The sequence below is a fragment of the Macrotis lagotis genome, chromosome X (genome assembly GCF_037893015.1).
Source record: "Macrotis lagotis isolate mMagLag1 chromosome X, bilby.v1.9.chrom.fasta, whole genome shotgun sequence".
Classification (NCBI taxonomy): Eukaryota; Metazoa; Chordata; class Mammalia; order Peramelemorphia; family Peramelidae; genus Macrotis; species Macrotis lagotis.
The window spans coordinates 300,860,972-300,877,382 of NC_133666.1; the positions used below are offsets into that span (position 1 = coordinate 300,860,972).

The following is a 16,411-nucleotide window of genomic DNA, read 5'->3' on the forward strand; positions in this document are numbered from 1 at the left end:
TATACACCCTCCATTTTTGTAAAATTTTATTTAAAATTCTTTTCATCTTTATATCTAGCTATTCACTAACAAAATCTATTCTCAGAAATTAAAACCTGTAGTTAATATCAGAAAGGCCTGCCTGTTGTTGCGTAATAATGTTACATAGTAAGAGGACAGAGACTTTTCAGATTTTTCAGAGGTGTAGAAAATCTTTTATTCCTGTTGGTATTTTGAAAACTTTAGCTACTTTATTAGTTTTTAGAGGTATTTGGGGGTAAAGACAACAATAAATTTGTTCTCTTTTTTCCTGCTTCTTCCTAGCTGAGGAACAGAAAGTACTGATTTACTTACAACTTTGACTTTTGCTCTTTCATTCCCTTTCAAATTCAGTTGTCTCACTCTGCCCTTTCATTTTAATTTTGGTTTTCATTAGTACCTTAAATTTTTCATCTTCAGACTTCATAAGGATTTGGCCAAACTTTCAGACCGTTGCTCTAGAAGAGGCTGTACATAAAGAAATTCAGTTCCCACATCCTCTGTAGTGTTTTTTCCTCTTCAGGTGAGCCAGGAAAACAGAAGATATTTGGAGCCACATTGGATCAGCATCTTGCTATAGATGTCTCAAGAATTGAAGGTCTAAACTTGCTTTACTGTTGGTCCCCAAGAGAATCAACAGGGGCCATGTAAGTGTATCACATCCAATCTAAAAGATGCATACCTGCATGTGCCTTTAGGTTCTTGTCACCACTTAGGTTTTTCTTTGAGCCATTCATTTTTTTGTACCAGGCTTGAACTTCTGTTTGACCACTCCAAAAGTGATAGTCATCAAATTGCTGGTGGTTGAATCTAGTACATTCATTATTACAGTGAAGGAATTCTGCCAATCAGAACTTTGTCTCCTTGGGTACAATTCTTCAGATTATTTTCTTTTTTCAGATACTGTCTAAAGTCTTGAACATCTTTTCCTTTGGCTTTTTGGTGATTAAAAATCCTCTCCTATCCTGCAGATTTTCACTTAGTGATGATTTTATAATTGGGTAAGACTTTACTTTTAAGGGAGGGGAAGGAGATCCTAAAGATAAAGAAGGTGGAATGATATCTTAAATAATACTTTTTTGATCATTGATTTTACAGACTCCATCTTCTTTTCCTTGCAAGAGCACATTCAGTAAGCTCTAGTATCTTGATCATAGCCTAAAATGAGTAGTGTTTCAGTCTTTTGAAAGACAAATTTAGTGATAATTTAATATCTAATATTTATATAGTGCTTTAAGGTTTCCAAAGTGCTTTATATGTTTCCTTATGTTTAACCATAAATTTTAAATCTCAATAATAATCATGTTGAAATGGCTTTGAAGATATTAGTATTCTGAAGTGAGAAATTAAAGAATAATTTTGAAGATATGAAGATTACTCTAGCATGACTTTATACCAAAAAAACTAAATTCTGTAATCAATTTATGTTGGAGTTTTTGCTCTTCCTTTCTCCCTAGTATAGATAGGAAATATTAAAACTATGGAGGATTTCTTCTAAGTATGGACTATTTCTTTTATCTTTATTCTTTTTTCTGGGTAGAATTTTTCCTTAATTAATAAAAAATGTAATTATCATAGGATAATTACCTTGTTTCTCCTTCTTTATCTTATATATAAACACCAAGTTGATATTGTTTCATAGTTCCTCATTTAGTATCTTAAATTAAGACATTTTGGGCTAGAATAAGGAAAAGAGAGAAAGAGGAGAATGTATTTTGCTTGTGTTTTTAAAAGTTTTTTTTCCTGTATTTTATTGATTATTCTGGTCAAAATTAATTATAACATAAGCCAAAGTTTGACCAGTAACAATTTATTGTAATAGATCATTGGATCATAGTATTTGAACTGAAAGGAATCTTAAAACTGAATTTTCTAGGTGAGGAAACAGATTTTATGCTTATTTGAAAATAAATGACAGTGAATTCTTGCGATTGAGGTAGTACTAGGACATACTCACTCTCAAAATCTTTAATTTGATTTTGATACATTGTAAATTTATTGAATCAAACAATTAAATGTTTAATTTTTATATTCTCATAATTTAATAATTGAATACTTTTTTTTTACTAAATCAAGGTGCTTCAATCTATGTGATAATGGAAAGCAGGAAGCATAGTTCCTTTTAAGGATTTTGATAACAGGGGGACAGACTGGAATTTAGGTTTCCAGACTTCTGATATAATATTCTTCCCTTGAGTAGTTTTGAAGCTATTAATTTCTAAAATGATCATTCAGATAATAAAGTAATCCTGTCAGACTGTGCATTAAGCAATGATAATAGTAATAATGACAATAGCTAACATTTCTTTGGCACTATGTGCTAAACTCTGAGCTAAGCACTTTATGATTATTATCTCATTAGAGCCTCACAACAATCCTGCATGGTAGAAATTATTAACCTCATTTTACACATGAAAAATTGAGCTAAATAAGTTAAATGTCTTGCCCAGGGTCACATATCTCCAGTAAGTGACTGAGGCAGCATTTGAACTGAAGTTTCCTAACTTGAAACCCAGCATTTTATCCATTTTATGCCATCTAGTTGTTCGTATTATGCAGTAATCCAATTTTCAATCCATTTTGTATTCTGTGAGTATTTTAAAAATTGATAGATCAAGAATCTGTTTAGTTCAGTGACTTTTTTTAATTGTATAATTACAAAGACTAAAAGTTTATTATCATCAAATAAGGTAATATAAAAAGAATGCCTTTAAAAAGATCTAGCCATGTACTTGTTCTTTATATCTAAGGAGATTATTTTCAAGAAATCATATTTAAAAAACATGATAGAATAAGTAATGAGTCAGTGCTAGACATATTTCCTAAGATTATTTGATCGTTGTTATTAAATAACAGTGATAATATTCATACTAGTTAATTCAGAAGAATATTTTGTATATTACTAATAGATTTTGTAACAATGATTTTCATATACTTTCCCCATTGGCATTTTTAATGGGTTGATTGCTATCTATATCAGAAAAATCTATCAGTGGGGCTATTAGAATATTTACCAGTCAAATTTTATAGTACCCTGGAAAACATTTTCCAAATTTGTCATTTTCAGTATAGGAAGAACTTTTCTATTACATGCTCATTGTTTTGATTTTCTTGTATTTTATTATCTGCATAGATCTTCAATTGAGTCACAATTTTTTATATTGTTACCTATATTTTTAGCTCATGGGAGTATATTTTTTGCTATTTAAGTCCTAGAAGCTCTATTGAATGTAATAAAACACTATAAATATTTTTGATCTCCCTAGATTATCAAAATTATTTATTTATAGTTTTATAGTTTATTTGTAGTTTTATTATAATATTTTTAAACAGTGAAAATATTTTCAAAGATGGGGTAAAGCTAAATAAGTCTCCTGTAGTATCTTTGTTTTCTTTTATATTTGTATTTCTCTCATTTAAAAGGATGTCAAATTTTTAATTTATTTTCAAAAACCAAACTTTTAAGATGTCTCTTCTTAATAGATAACTATCTGCACCAACAATCTGGAGCAATGTAGTCTATAAGGAATCTTGGGCCCAAGATTTATGTATTAAAATTTTATCACCAAGAACCATCCTAGTCAGTGCTAGGAATTCCAAGCACATTCCCTTCAAAGACATTCTCTCTGGCAGTTATTTCCAGTAGAGTTTTAGTACATTTTTTTTTATTACTTAAGACATGGATTAACTTATACATCCAGTATTATAGAGGATGTTATATTCCTTATTTTTAAGTAGGAAAAATAAGTCTCCACATTCTTTCCAAAATCATATTTTAAAATTAATTTTAATGACATTTACAAGAGTAGTATAAAACTTCAGTGAATTCAATATAAACTTATATTTTTGCCTGTAGATTAATATTATTTTAAATTTTATAGTTTTCAAATCACTTTCACATATATGTGTATAATATATAACATATATAAAATTAATATTTGTATATTGCTAACAATAGATATTTATTTTCTTCTACTTAAATTTTTATTTTTATATTATGTTTTAATATCACCCTCATTTTCAATTGTACCGCTCTTCTTTTCGATACCCCATATGTCATCACATGTAACAAAGAGCGAAAAGTGGGGGGGATGGTGAAGAACTAATCACATCTGATCAGCACATCAGATAAGTCTTTGCAATATTCTACACTCATCATCTCTCACCTAAGCAGATACATTTTCTCATCTAGAAAAATTTTATTTTACAGAGGAGAAAATACTAAAGATCAGAAAGATTGAGTGACTTGCTTTAAGTTCTTTGAGCAGTGTCAGAATCCAATGCCTGAATTCAGGTTTTCTGTTTCCTAATCCATTAGTCTTTCCACTATTTCATGGTGCACCTGTAAACTTGATATCAAGAACACTGCATTTTATTCAATAGGATATTAGAAACTACTGGAAAAATTTTAGAAGGGCAAAGCACAGTTTTAGGAAAATTAATTTGACTATTGAATTTGAATCAGACGTCTAATATCCCAGCTTACAGACTTTTTGCCATAGTGAGGTTTAGACTAGAATGGTGGCAGTAGGAACAAAAAGACAGAGATAAATAGAAAAGATACTAATGAAGAATTATCTGGTTGTGATGATTGCCTCATATGGTGGAAAGCGAGGAGGAGAAGAGAGACAAAGTATTACCTTTCTTGGTGTCTTGGAGAAAAGTGGAATCACTGACAGAAATAATGGGATTATATTAGGTCTTTCAGTTTTGCTCAGGTGAATTTGATTTCAGACATGTTTGATTTGGAATGATAGGAAGCTAGTCAAATGGAAATTTTTAGTGATTAAGAAGAAATAAAGGACTTGGACTCAGAAGAAAGGTCAGGACTAGAGATAATGCAGATAATACTGAATTTTAGATTTGGAAGGGGTATCAGAGGCTTTCCAATATATTGGCATTGGAATCCATTCTGACACTTTTAACAGTGGTCTTCCATATTTCACTTTCTAGTATTTAGTGAGGTAGAACCTACTGCCAGTAGTCTGTTGAACATTTGGATACCTCTGAATATTTAGAAAATTTTCCTCAACTTAAGTCAAATTCTGCTTTTTTGTAGTTTCTACTTAGTTTTAGTTCTACTCTGTTGTTAAGAAGACAAATTGAATACCTTTTCCACATTGCAGCCCTTCACAAATTTAAAAGCAGCTTCTATGACTACTCTGTCTTCTCTGGGTTCTTTCAGCAGATTCCCATATGGCTTGTTTTTTAGTTTCTTTGCTAAAATAATATCTGACTCTTGTGGGCACTTTAAGGGTTCTATGCCATCCTGCTTTTCCTCCACATGTCATTTCCTTTCTGTATGTGTGGTACTGTTAATTAAATGCAATAAATTAAGTATAATCTGACCAGAAAAGAATGCCATCACTTCTTTCTCTCCCTTTGGACATTGTGCCTCCTTAAATGTCATCTAGGATAGTATTAACTTTTTGGCTGCACTGTCACATCTTGACATTATAAACCTACAAACAGTTTTCATTTGAATCATTATATACCTGTCCCTATTCCTCTTTGAAAGAGAAAACAAGGAAAATGAATAGGGAGGCAGCAGGAGATGGTTGAGAGACAGAATACTAGTGGTGCAGGACCTAGCTCAAATTCTAGTTCTGCTACTTGTTACCTTTGTAACTTTGGCAAGTCTTCAATTATTTTGGTACCTTTGTTTCTACATCTATAAAATGATTACATTTAAGCTCTCTTTCAACTCTAACTCTATGAACCTATCACAGTTGAATAGTTTTGCCTTCTGACTGTCCTGTTATGGTTGCTAAATCCACCATTAGACAGATGTAGTAGTCCTTTTTGGTTCTTCTTGCATTCAGAATAATATAAATAGCTCTTTCTCCCCCCCCCCCACCTCCCCAGAACATTCATTTCCAACCTCACTTTATTTTGAGAATGGAGGAATCATTGACAGAAATAATGTGTTCGTATTGGGACTTCTGATTTTGCTAAGATGAATTTGATTTTAAACATGTTTGAATTGAAATGGTGGCAAGATGAAAAGATGGCAAGAGAAGATGCCAATTTGGGCTTTAGAGCTCCAAGAACATTTTTTGTAAAATGATATTACTCTGTTGAGTTTCATCACCTTAGTCATCATAGGCCAGCTATGTTACTAGGTGGCATAGTAATGAGACACTTGGGTTACTTATAATCAGAAAGACTTGAATTGAGTTCATATCTTGTTTCATCTGACTAGGTAATCTTGGGCAAGTCACTCAACCTCATTCACACTAATTTTCTTCTTTTACAAAGAGGGATAATCAATGCACCTATTTCTTTGGGTGGTTATGATAATAGAATGGGATAATAGCTGTAAACCTTAAAGCACTATGTAAATTTTATCTGTCATAATCATAATCTATCATTATGTGCTCTTGCTTCTAATTTCTTTATGCATCTTTTAAACCTAGTTCTTTGACTAGGTTTTAAGTGCAAGTAACTCTATGTACTTGGTAAATTGAGATTTCATCCTTACTAACATCTTCAGCTGTTGGATCCCATACCACTTTTTGATTCAGGGACACCTTTTAAATTTATATATAATATATAGTTAGTGTGGTTCTGCTAGACTTATTATCTCAATATAACAGAAATATTACAGACTTAATAGCTCAATATTACAGAAATAATTCTTCAAGAAATTGGGTGAGGGAGGAGGAAGCAATATGAAATCAGTAACAAAAAAAGTAATAGCTGACATTGATGTAATGCTGCAAGATATGCAAATATTTACTTTTAATTTCCACAACAATTCTTTTAGGGCATTATTGTTGTCCAGTCATTTTAGTCATATCTAACTCTTTGTGACCTCATTTGGGGTTTTCTTAGCAAAGACTCTAGAGTGGTTTGCTGTTTACTTCTCCAACTTATTTTACAGATGAGGAACCTGAAGCAAATAGGGCTGCTAAGAGACATGACTAGGGTCACACAGCTAGTAAGTGTCTGAGGTGTCAGATTTGAAATCAGGAAGACAAGGCTTCTTGAATTCAGGCCCACCATTCTATTCACTCTATCGTAGCTGCCAAGGAACACTGGAGAAGGGGGTACAAATGTTACGGGATTTCACTTCAGTGTCTATTTCATCATCTGCATTCTAGGTTGTTATAAATCAGATGAGATCTTTATAAAGATCTTTGTAATCCAAAAGTCGCATACGTATATAAATTATAATTCTTGGTTACCTAAGGGCAATAAACTAAATCTAATTTACAGAAGAGGAAATTGAGGCCCAGAGAAGTAAAATTTCCTGCCTATACTCAGACTGTGGAGAATTGAGATTTAACTTCAGTTTTTAAACTCAGATTATAGTGTTTTTGCCAATATAGTATCTTTACTTCTCTATCTTTGTCTCCCCAGACTTTAGCATAGCACTTGCAAAGAACAAAGCAAGTCAAAAAGCATTTTTTCCCCAAGGCCAAGGAGTTGCCCAAAGTCACACAGCTAGGTAATTATTAAGTGTTTAAGGCTACATTTGAATTCAGGTCCGCCTGACTCCATGGCTGGTGTTATAACCACTGTGCCACCTAGCTACCCTCAAAAAAGCATTTATTAAGCACCTATTTTGTACCAGACACCATTCTAACAACTGGAGATACAAAAATGTCACCCCTCCAAACAGCAAAACCTAACATTCCCTTTTCTCTCAAGAAGTTTATAATCTAATGAGGGAAGCAACATGAAAATAACTATGTACAAAGCAAGATATATACAGGATGTTCATAAAAAGGAGGAATTATATAGAATAATTGCTAAATGGGAATGGCACCCTATAAATGTTTGATGAATTGTTTCACAAGTATTAGTTCTTAATGTCATGGTCCTAGTCAATTCATAGTAATTTTTCCTCCCTGAAATCCTGTCATTGTTGCTCATGGGACTTAAAGGGGTTCATAACAAGAATCAGTCTAATCTATAGGGGCCAGCTATGTGGCACAGTGAATAAAGCACCAGCTGTGGAGTCAGGAGGAATTAAGTTTTAAATCTGGCCTCAGACATTTAATGCTTACTTACTGTGTGAACTTGGGCAAGTCACTTAATCCGCCCCCCATTGCCTTGCAAAAAAAAAATCTAATCTATAATAACGACTGGTGAAGTTGTCACACCGCACAATTGTTAAGGTGGTCAATTCAACAAATCTTTTCATGTTAAAGGGGTTCTTTGGGGTTCAGGGAATCATAGGGGAAGTATAGGACAGTCCTAAATTAATGCCCTGAAGACTGCCTGAAAAGTATGGGTACTTCACTTCTATTTTTATTTCCTGTATATGGGTACTTCACTATTTTAAAAAAAATGGATATTAGTGGATGGGGGGGGCGGGAAGAGGGAGGGGGGGGAGAGACAGACATAGACAGAATGAATATTATTCATGCTTGGTAAAACGCCACCACTTCATTTAATTACCTTCTGCAAAAATACCCTGTTCACTGGTATCAATTGATGACATATGTTGCTAAGATTAAAAGGACTCCACAGAAAAATTACATAAAGGCAGTCAATCTTAAAAAGAAATAGACCCCTTATTTGCCATGTTTAAGGGAAAGCCTTTTAACAGGCAAGTATATAGTTCAGTCTGAAAGATTGCCAAGTGGGAACAGTAGAGAAGGATGCTTTAGTAGCCCAATGAGCTCCCCACCCTGAGTGACCAGGAGGTATGGTATCTTCACAGGGCAGGAAAAGAGTAAGGAGCCAGGGAGATTGGCAGGGTTCTTTAGGCATGATGGTCTTTAGATGACCCCAGAAGGAGTCTGGGGCAACTTGAGCTTTTTCAGAATCCAAGACACTCTTAGTTCAGGTGCATATCTAGAGGATAGATACTGTTCAGGTTGGTGTTATTGGATTCCAGTCCTGAAGTCATAAGTGTAGAGGAGAGAGCCATTAATTAACTAGGAAAATGGATGCTTCTCATCTAAAATAATATGTTTTTAGTGTATGTGTTTTCAGATTTAGATGTTTAGAAGAAGAGGTACCAATCAGTAGGGAAGGCTTTCCACAGAAAGACTTATGTTGGACAGAAAAACAGACACAAAAAAAACCCCAAAGTTTTTTCATGACTACTCTTTATTATACTCCACAAAATAGCTATTTCAGTTTCTCCTAAAGTCTTGCTGTCATTTCTTTAGTTTCTTTAATCAAATCTAATCTATCCTTCATTCTCTCTCATCTTCATTCTGTCCCTGTATACTGACTCCTCTGCTACCTACTCATGCTCAGGTCTTACTTATCTTTATGGGAATAAACAACTATTTCAGTTCAGTATGGTTTAACTAGTTTGAACATTCTAAAAAACTTTTGCCAGGAGAGATTTCTATTTTTCAATCCAGCTTGTTCAATGAATTTTCAAGTGAAATGAATGTAAAAGGAATCTTGTTTAAAAACAAAACAAAACAAAACAAAACAAAATAGGAGTTACTTTCAAATTAACTGCTGTAATTGAAGAATGCCAGAGGTAGACCATAATTTTACTCCTCAGTTCACTTTCTTTTTGTCAGCAACTTGGGGTCCGAGACCATGTTGATTTTCCAAAATAAAGTCTCTTAGCTATTTGAGGTATTTTCACTTATAGACTGGAGATCTTTCATACTCAGATGACAGTTTTATTGCCTTTCTTCCCTCATGCATTTCAGCCTCATTCTAAGTTATATTCTGTCAATATCTTAAAATATAACTTCCCTTTTCCAAAATCCTGGGATAAAATATTTTGACCATTAATTCACAAGGAATCCTTATTTTCCATAATTTTGTAGTCTGTGGTAAATGCATCCAGAAATCTTTATGATAGGAAGCAAGATTGATATGCTATTGATAAATATCTTCCCTCATTATAAAACTGGTCATATTAAAATCAAATCAAAATCCACCTTCCAACTCATGCTCATTTGCAATCCAGTGAATCCATATAAATGTACTCTTAACAGAATTCACATTAATGAAATTAAAAATAAAAAATATAAAGCTCTTCAGATAATCTCATCCTTATCTATAAATTGAGTCTTTAAAGATATTGAAATTGTTAAAAGCACAGTGAGAACTAGGAAAAATATATAAAATCATAACAATAAAGAAAAAAAAGTTGAAAGACTGACAAACTTTGGTCAATGTCATGACCATGTTTTTAGATGATTAATAGTCAGTGGACTCAAAATTCAGAATGAAACAAGCATTTTTGGGAATGACCATTGTGGGAATTTGTTTTTCTTAACTGTATACTCATTTTAAGATCCTTCTTTCCTCCATTTTTTCCCTTCCTCCCCCCCCCCCCCGAATTTGGGGAAATAGAAGAGAAAAGAAGCAATGAGAGAAGATATCACATAAAAAGGACCATCTTGAATATTATATAAAGAATTTATTTGCTTGACATGAAAAGCAAATTCTATACAGTATTCTATACAGTGGAGATTCAGTTTCATGTTTAAGACTTTTTCTAGTATATATGAAAATGCTTGTTCTGTTTGATATTTGTCAAATACAAATAAAATAAAGAAAAAATTAGAAACTTTCCAGTGGAGAGAGACCTTCTAACTAAAAGCTTTGATTTGCTTTATACAAATTTGTTTCAAGTCAGCTATGAAATGTATCTACTGTGAATAACAACCAGCAAAATTTTTCAAATTTATTAAATTGAAGTGATTTTGAGTAAATCTGCTGAATGCATTGTTATTAAGATTAGTGATAATGTGGAAATAGTGATAATTAGTAATAATGTGGAAATAAATTAAAAATATTTATATATACACTCAGGGAAAATCCTTTTCTCTTCATTTTGTTTTCTTTTTTATTGCTAATTAAAATGAGCATTTCCATATAAAATGTAGAGCAGATGACTATATATGAAATTATGAATCTATTATTTTCAAAGTTATAATAAATAGCATGTAACTTTCAGTGTTGTCCTACTCGTCTGTGATTTGTTCTGTCCTTTCTTCTGTTATTCACCCCCCCCCAATGTCTACCCTAATTAGTAAAAAGAAGAAAAACAAACTCTATTTAAAAATATACAGGAATAGGGGCGGCTAGGTGACATAGTGGATAAAGCACCGGCCCTGGAGTCAGGAGTACCTGGGTTCAAATCCGGTCTCAGACACTTAATAATTACCTAGCTGTGTAGCCTTGGGCAAGCCACTTAACCCCATTTGCCTTGCAAAAAAAAAAAAACCTAAAAAAATATATACAGGAATAAACTAATCCCTATATAAGTCATTTGGGGAAAAAATATGTGTCACATTTGCTACCTGGAGTTCATCACTTCTCTGGCCAGAGGTGGGTAAAGTGGTTTATCATCAGGCTCCCATAATCCTGATTTTTCCATTATATTAAGGGGACTAATGAAAGCCCTTATGTTATTTAATCTCCTTAATGTAGTTTTAGGGTATCTGTGTGTGTATTTGTGTTTATACTATCACACTATCACTATGGAAAGGAAAGACTCAGCTTTGTTAGACCTTTGACTTATTGAAAACAGTCTTGTGAGGAGCAATGGGGTAATTTGGGGGAAGAATTATAAAGCAGATAACTTTTTTTCTCTCCTAAACCTTTTCAACTCACATTTTATAATATGTGACAGGTCACTGAATAAACAAGCTTCTCTGTTCAATGTTTAGAGCAAATAACATACTACATTTAAATTAAGGTCAATTGAGACAATTCTGTGAATTGAATAGTGATACAGAGAAGATTGGGTCAATTTGAGGTAGACGAATTTAAGAGTAAGTTAAAAAAACTAGGAAAATCAGTAATTTAAAAACTTTTATTTGCACTTTATATTTCATATATTTTATATATTTGCATATTTAATTCTCAAAATTCTGTGAAGCATGGAGTGAAATATTTTCCTCATTTTGCAGAAATACAAACTGAAAACCGAAGAACAGGTGATTTTCAAGGTCATAGTCCTAGTTAGTAGTGGAACTAGAATTAACTTCAAATTGTTTTTTACATTATATCACATTTCCTGTAGTTATAGAAGTTTAAAATGTATTATAAAAATATTGTTTAGAATTCTTGATTGCCCCATTTAGCTTTGAATTCTTACATCCCCCCCAAATTTTCAAAGAATTTAAAGGAGATATGTTTTTAGTAGATAAGGATCATAAAACATGATGATCTTGTTTTTAATAATTAAACCATCAGAGAGACAGATGATTTGAGTTTCATATGTATAAAAAAGCAGAATTTACTTGATAAAGATATAAATTTATATTTCTAATTTGGCTTGAGAAAAGTTGGGTTAATACTAAATAAAAAAATTTGAATTTGAGAGAATATATAGTGCTTGGTTTTGTGGAAGTGAAGAACTATGGGCATGGAATTCTTTATATACTATCAGGCCTTTCCCAGGAAATAGAAGTTGGAGGTAAAAGTAGTATAATAATGAAATTATCAATATTTTCCTTCCCACTCTCTTCCTCTTCCCTTATTGCTGATTCAATCTTGTTTGATAAAGATGAGAGGAAGAGTTCCTTCCATATTGCTCTGGTTAATCTTGTTGATTTTACTTAATTTTATTTATCTATCTATCTATCTATCTATCTAATCTCTTTTTTCTGTTAACCTTTATGATCTCTTTTCCTAAACCTCTCATTCCTTAAACTTGAACATCGTTCTTATTTTTTGACAGCTTCACTTCAATTAAATACTAATTTCAGGTTCTTCAAGGATAAGAGGAATGTAAATTTGGGGAAATGAAGGATCAATAGAGAAAAGAATTTCCTTGTTTAAAGAAGTATTAGTAACAGTAGCAGCAGCAGAAGTAGAAGCAGAAATAGAAGCAAAGAGTAGTAGTAGTAGTAGTAGCAGTAGTAGTAGTAGTAGTAATAGTAATAGTAATAGTAAGTAACTAGGAGTGGTAGACAGGTGGGAGAAAAATATGATAGACTTTCAGGGGAATCCTGTGTGAAAAAAACTTTTGAGTAGGGATGGACTTGGAGAGAGTATGTATTTTGTTTAATCTGCGTCTTGGAATGATAAGTGGTCATCTAGTCTTCTCCTCTGCTTGGAATAGTTCTTCCTATTCTTCATTGATTCATCCTTAGCTCAAAGCCTATCTTCTATGTAAGTCCCTTCCTGACCATACCAATTTCTGTGATCATTCATATCTCTGATGAATAATGACTATGTGGGAGAAGGAGTGGAATTACTGGAATAGTGATATGCATTGTTAACCCAGGCACGGTGCTATGTAGCATTTAGATAAGGAATTCTATGTTTACAGGCTGATTGTTTTATACTATTTATAATAAACTTTAATAAATTTGAATTTGAATCATTGTAGATTTTTCTATCTGTTTTTTATTATTTAAATTTATTTTCCTCTATAGGATGAGTTTAGATAATAACAGTTCATATTCTACATTTCTTCATAGTTAACATTTTTCTTTACTGAAGATTCTAATCTCAAATAAATTCATTTTGAGATAGCCAAAAATGTATTGCTTCTTTAAAAATATTTTAATTATTGCATCATTTTCATCTCAACTTCTTTTAATTTTCTAGAAATAACTCTTGTAACAAAGAATTAAAAAAAAGAACGAGACAGCTATATACAGTGTTACATGCCTATAGTCTGTACCTCTGCAAAATGATCCATTGATATTAAAATTGGTTCTGAATTAGGGTGGTTTTCGTATGAGGAGAGAGAAAGAGATGGATATGAGGGACATTACAGAGGTAGAATTGACAAACTGACTACTAAGAAGATAGAAGGAGTGAAAGAGAAACAAGAGTTAAGGATGACTTGACTCCTAGGTTATATACAGGTCACTTACGAACTATAGTACCTCTCCAAAGGAGAGGTGATTTTAGGAGAAGAGAAATGAGTTCAATTTTTGAGTTTGTTGGGGTTCTGATTACCATGGGACATTCAGTTGGAAATATTTGTTACACAATTCTACATATGGGACTAAGTCTTAGGAGAAGAGACCTCATTATATGGATGTGGGAATTATCCATACAGATTTGCTAACAACTCATGGGAGGTAATGAAATCATCAAGAAAGGACAGAGAAAGAAGAGAAGAGGACTGAGACCAGAAGCCAAATATAGACAAGCATATACCAATTTTAAAAAAAGAAGGCTGGTGAATTTATCAGCTCAATTTCTGGAAAACTATAAGATTAATTATCAAAGGAATTGTTTTTGAAAACTATAAGATTAATTATCAAAGGAATTGTTTTTGAATACTGATATTAACAAGATGAAATTTCCAAATGATAATTTAAAAATCATGTATTTGAGTTAACAAAGAAAAACTAATTGTATAAATTTCCAGGATGGAGATTTAATTAAAAACAATTCATGTGAAAAAGAACTAGGCCCTCACTATTAGTCACTAGTGTTATGTCAACTATGCAATGTGACCTTACATTGCATAAATAGAAGTATAAGATCCTGAGAGTGGTTCTGTTATTGGTTAATTGTTCAGTCATTTCTGACTCTTCATGATTGTCCATGGGGTTTTCTTGGGAACAGTTTGCACTGGAGTTGTATGCCATTTTATTTTTAAGTTTTACACAAGCAGGAGTTAAGTGATTTGCCCCCAATGCCATACAAATCATGTCTGAGGTCACATTTGAACTGTAGTTTTTTTGGGGGGGGAATATTTCCTGCTTTGACAGTTCATTATTATTATTATTATTATTATTATTATTATTATTGAAATATAATGACATTACATTTTAAAGTAAATTTAATATCTGATCAGTATTTCATATTATGTAACCATAATAACATCATTTTTGATATCGTATTCTAACATTTCACTTATAGCTTGGTAGAACAAAGAACAAGACCATGTTAAAAAAATTTTGAGTTCCAAATTGTCTCCCTCCACTGTCTCTGCTCCCCCTTCTCCCATCCCTGAGACCACAGTCAATTTGATATATATATATATATATATATATATATATATATATATATATATATACAATCATGCAAAAAATATTTCCGCATTAGACATGTTGTAAAGGGGAAAAAGACCAAAAAAAAACCCCCAACAAAAAATAGTATGCTTCTTTCATTGTATCCTAATCATGAGGATATTTAACAAGGTTTTTCCCTGAAAGACTGCAACAGTTCTGTCTCTGGAGGTTGATAGCGTGTTTTTTTTTTATCATGCATCCTTTGAAATTGTCTTGGATCATTATATTGCTGACCATAGCTTAGTCATTCACAATTGATCAATGTGCAATATTGCTGTTACTCTATTCAATGTTCTCCTGGTTCTGCTCACTTTGCATCAGTTCCTATACATTTTTTCAGAGTTTTTCTGAAATTGTTCTGCTCATCATTTCTTATAGCACAATCATATTCTATTTCAATTATATTCAATTTGTTCAGCCATTCCCCAATTGATCCCTATTTCCTCATTTTTTCAGTTCTTTGCCATCACAAAAAAAGGACTGTTAATAAAGATTTTTGTACAGATAGATCCTTTTTCCTATAAAAAAAATCTCATGAGATAGAGATCTAGTTAGGGGCGCTGCTGGATCAAAGGGTATTTGTATTGTTTTTTATAACCCTTTGGGAATAGTTCCAAATTGCTCTTGAGGATATTTGGATCACAATCAAAGTTCACAACTTTACAACAGTATAATTTTCCCACATCTCCTCCAACATTTATTTTCCTTTTCTGTCATTATTAACCAATCTGATAGGTATGGGTGGTACTTTAGAATTGTTTTAATTTGCATTTAATCAATAGTGATTTAAAGCATTTTTTCAGGTGACTATGCATAGTTTTGATTTCTTCTGAAAATTTTCTGTTCATATCCTTTAACTTGAGGAATAACACACACACACACACACATATATGAAACTTATAAATTGAGGAACAACTTATATCAACACATACACACATATAAATTTGACTCAATTCTTTATATATTTGAGAATTGAGGCCTCTATCAGATATTTGCTGTAATTTCCTCTCACCCCAGCATTCTACTGTTCTCTAATCTTGGTTACCTTGGTTTTGTCTATGCCAAATCTTTTTAATTTGGATAATTTATTATAATCCTAATTAATCATTTTATATCTCATAAATGCTCTCTGTCTCTTGTTTAGTAATAAATTTTTCCCTTCTCCAAATCTGAGTTATACTATTCCAGCCTCCCTTAATTTGCTTTTGGTATCATCTTTTATGTGTGTATATCATGTACCCATTTTGACCTTACCTTGGTATATAGTATAAGATGTTCTGTACCTAGTTTCTGTCATACTGTTTTCTAGTTTTCCCAGCAGTTTTTCTCAATTAGTTATTTTCCCAAAAGCTTGGTCTTTGGTTTTATAAGAACCCTGGTCTTTCTAATTCCAGTGCTCTATACCATTGTGCCACCTAGCTGTACCTGAAAATGGTTGATGATAATTATATTTTACTTTATCTTGGTCAGAGTAT

General features: G+C 32.3%; 1 protein-coding gene across 1 annotated transcript in view; it reads left to right on the plus strand.

Moving 5' to 3' along the window:
* MBD2 (methyl-CpG binding domain protein 2) overlaps positions 1 to 16,411 on the plus strand; it is a 73,151-nt gene that overhangs the window by 26,506 nt on the left and 30,234 nt on the right. The window lies entirely within an intron of this gene.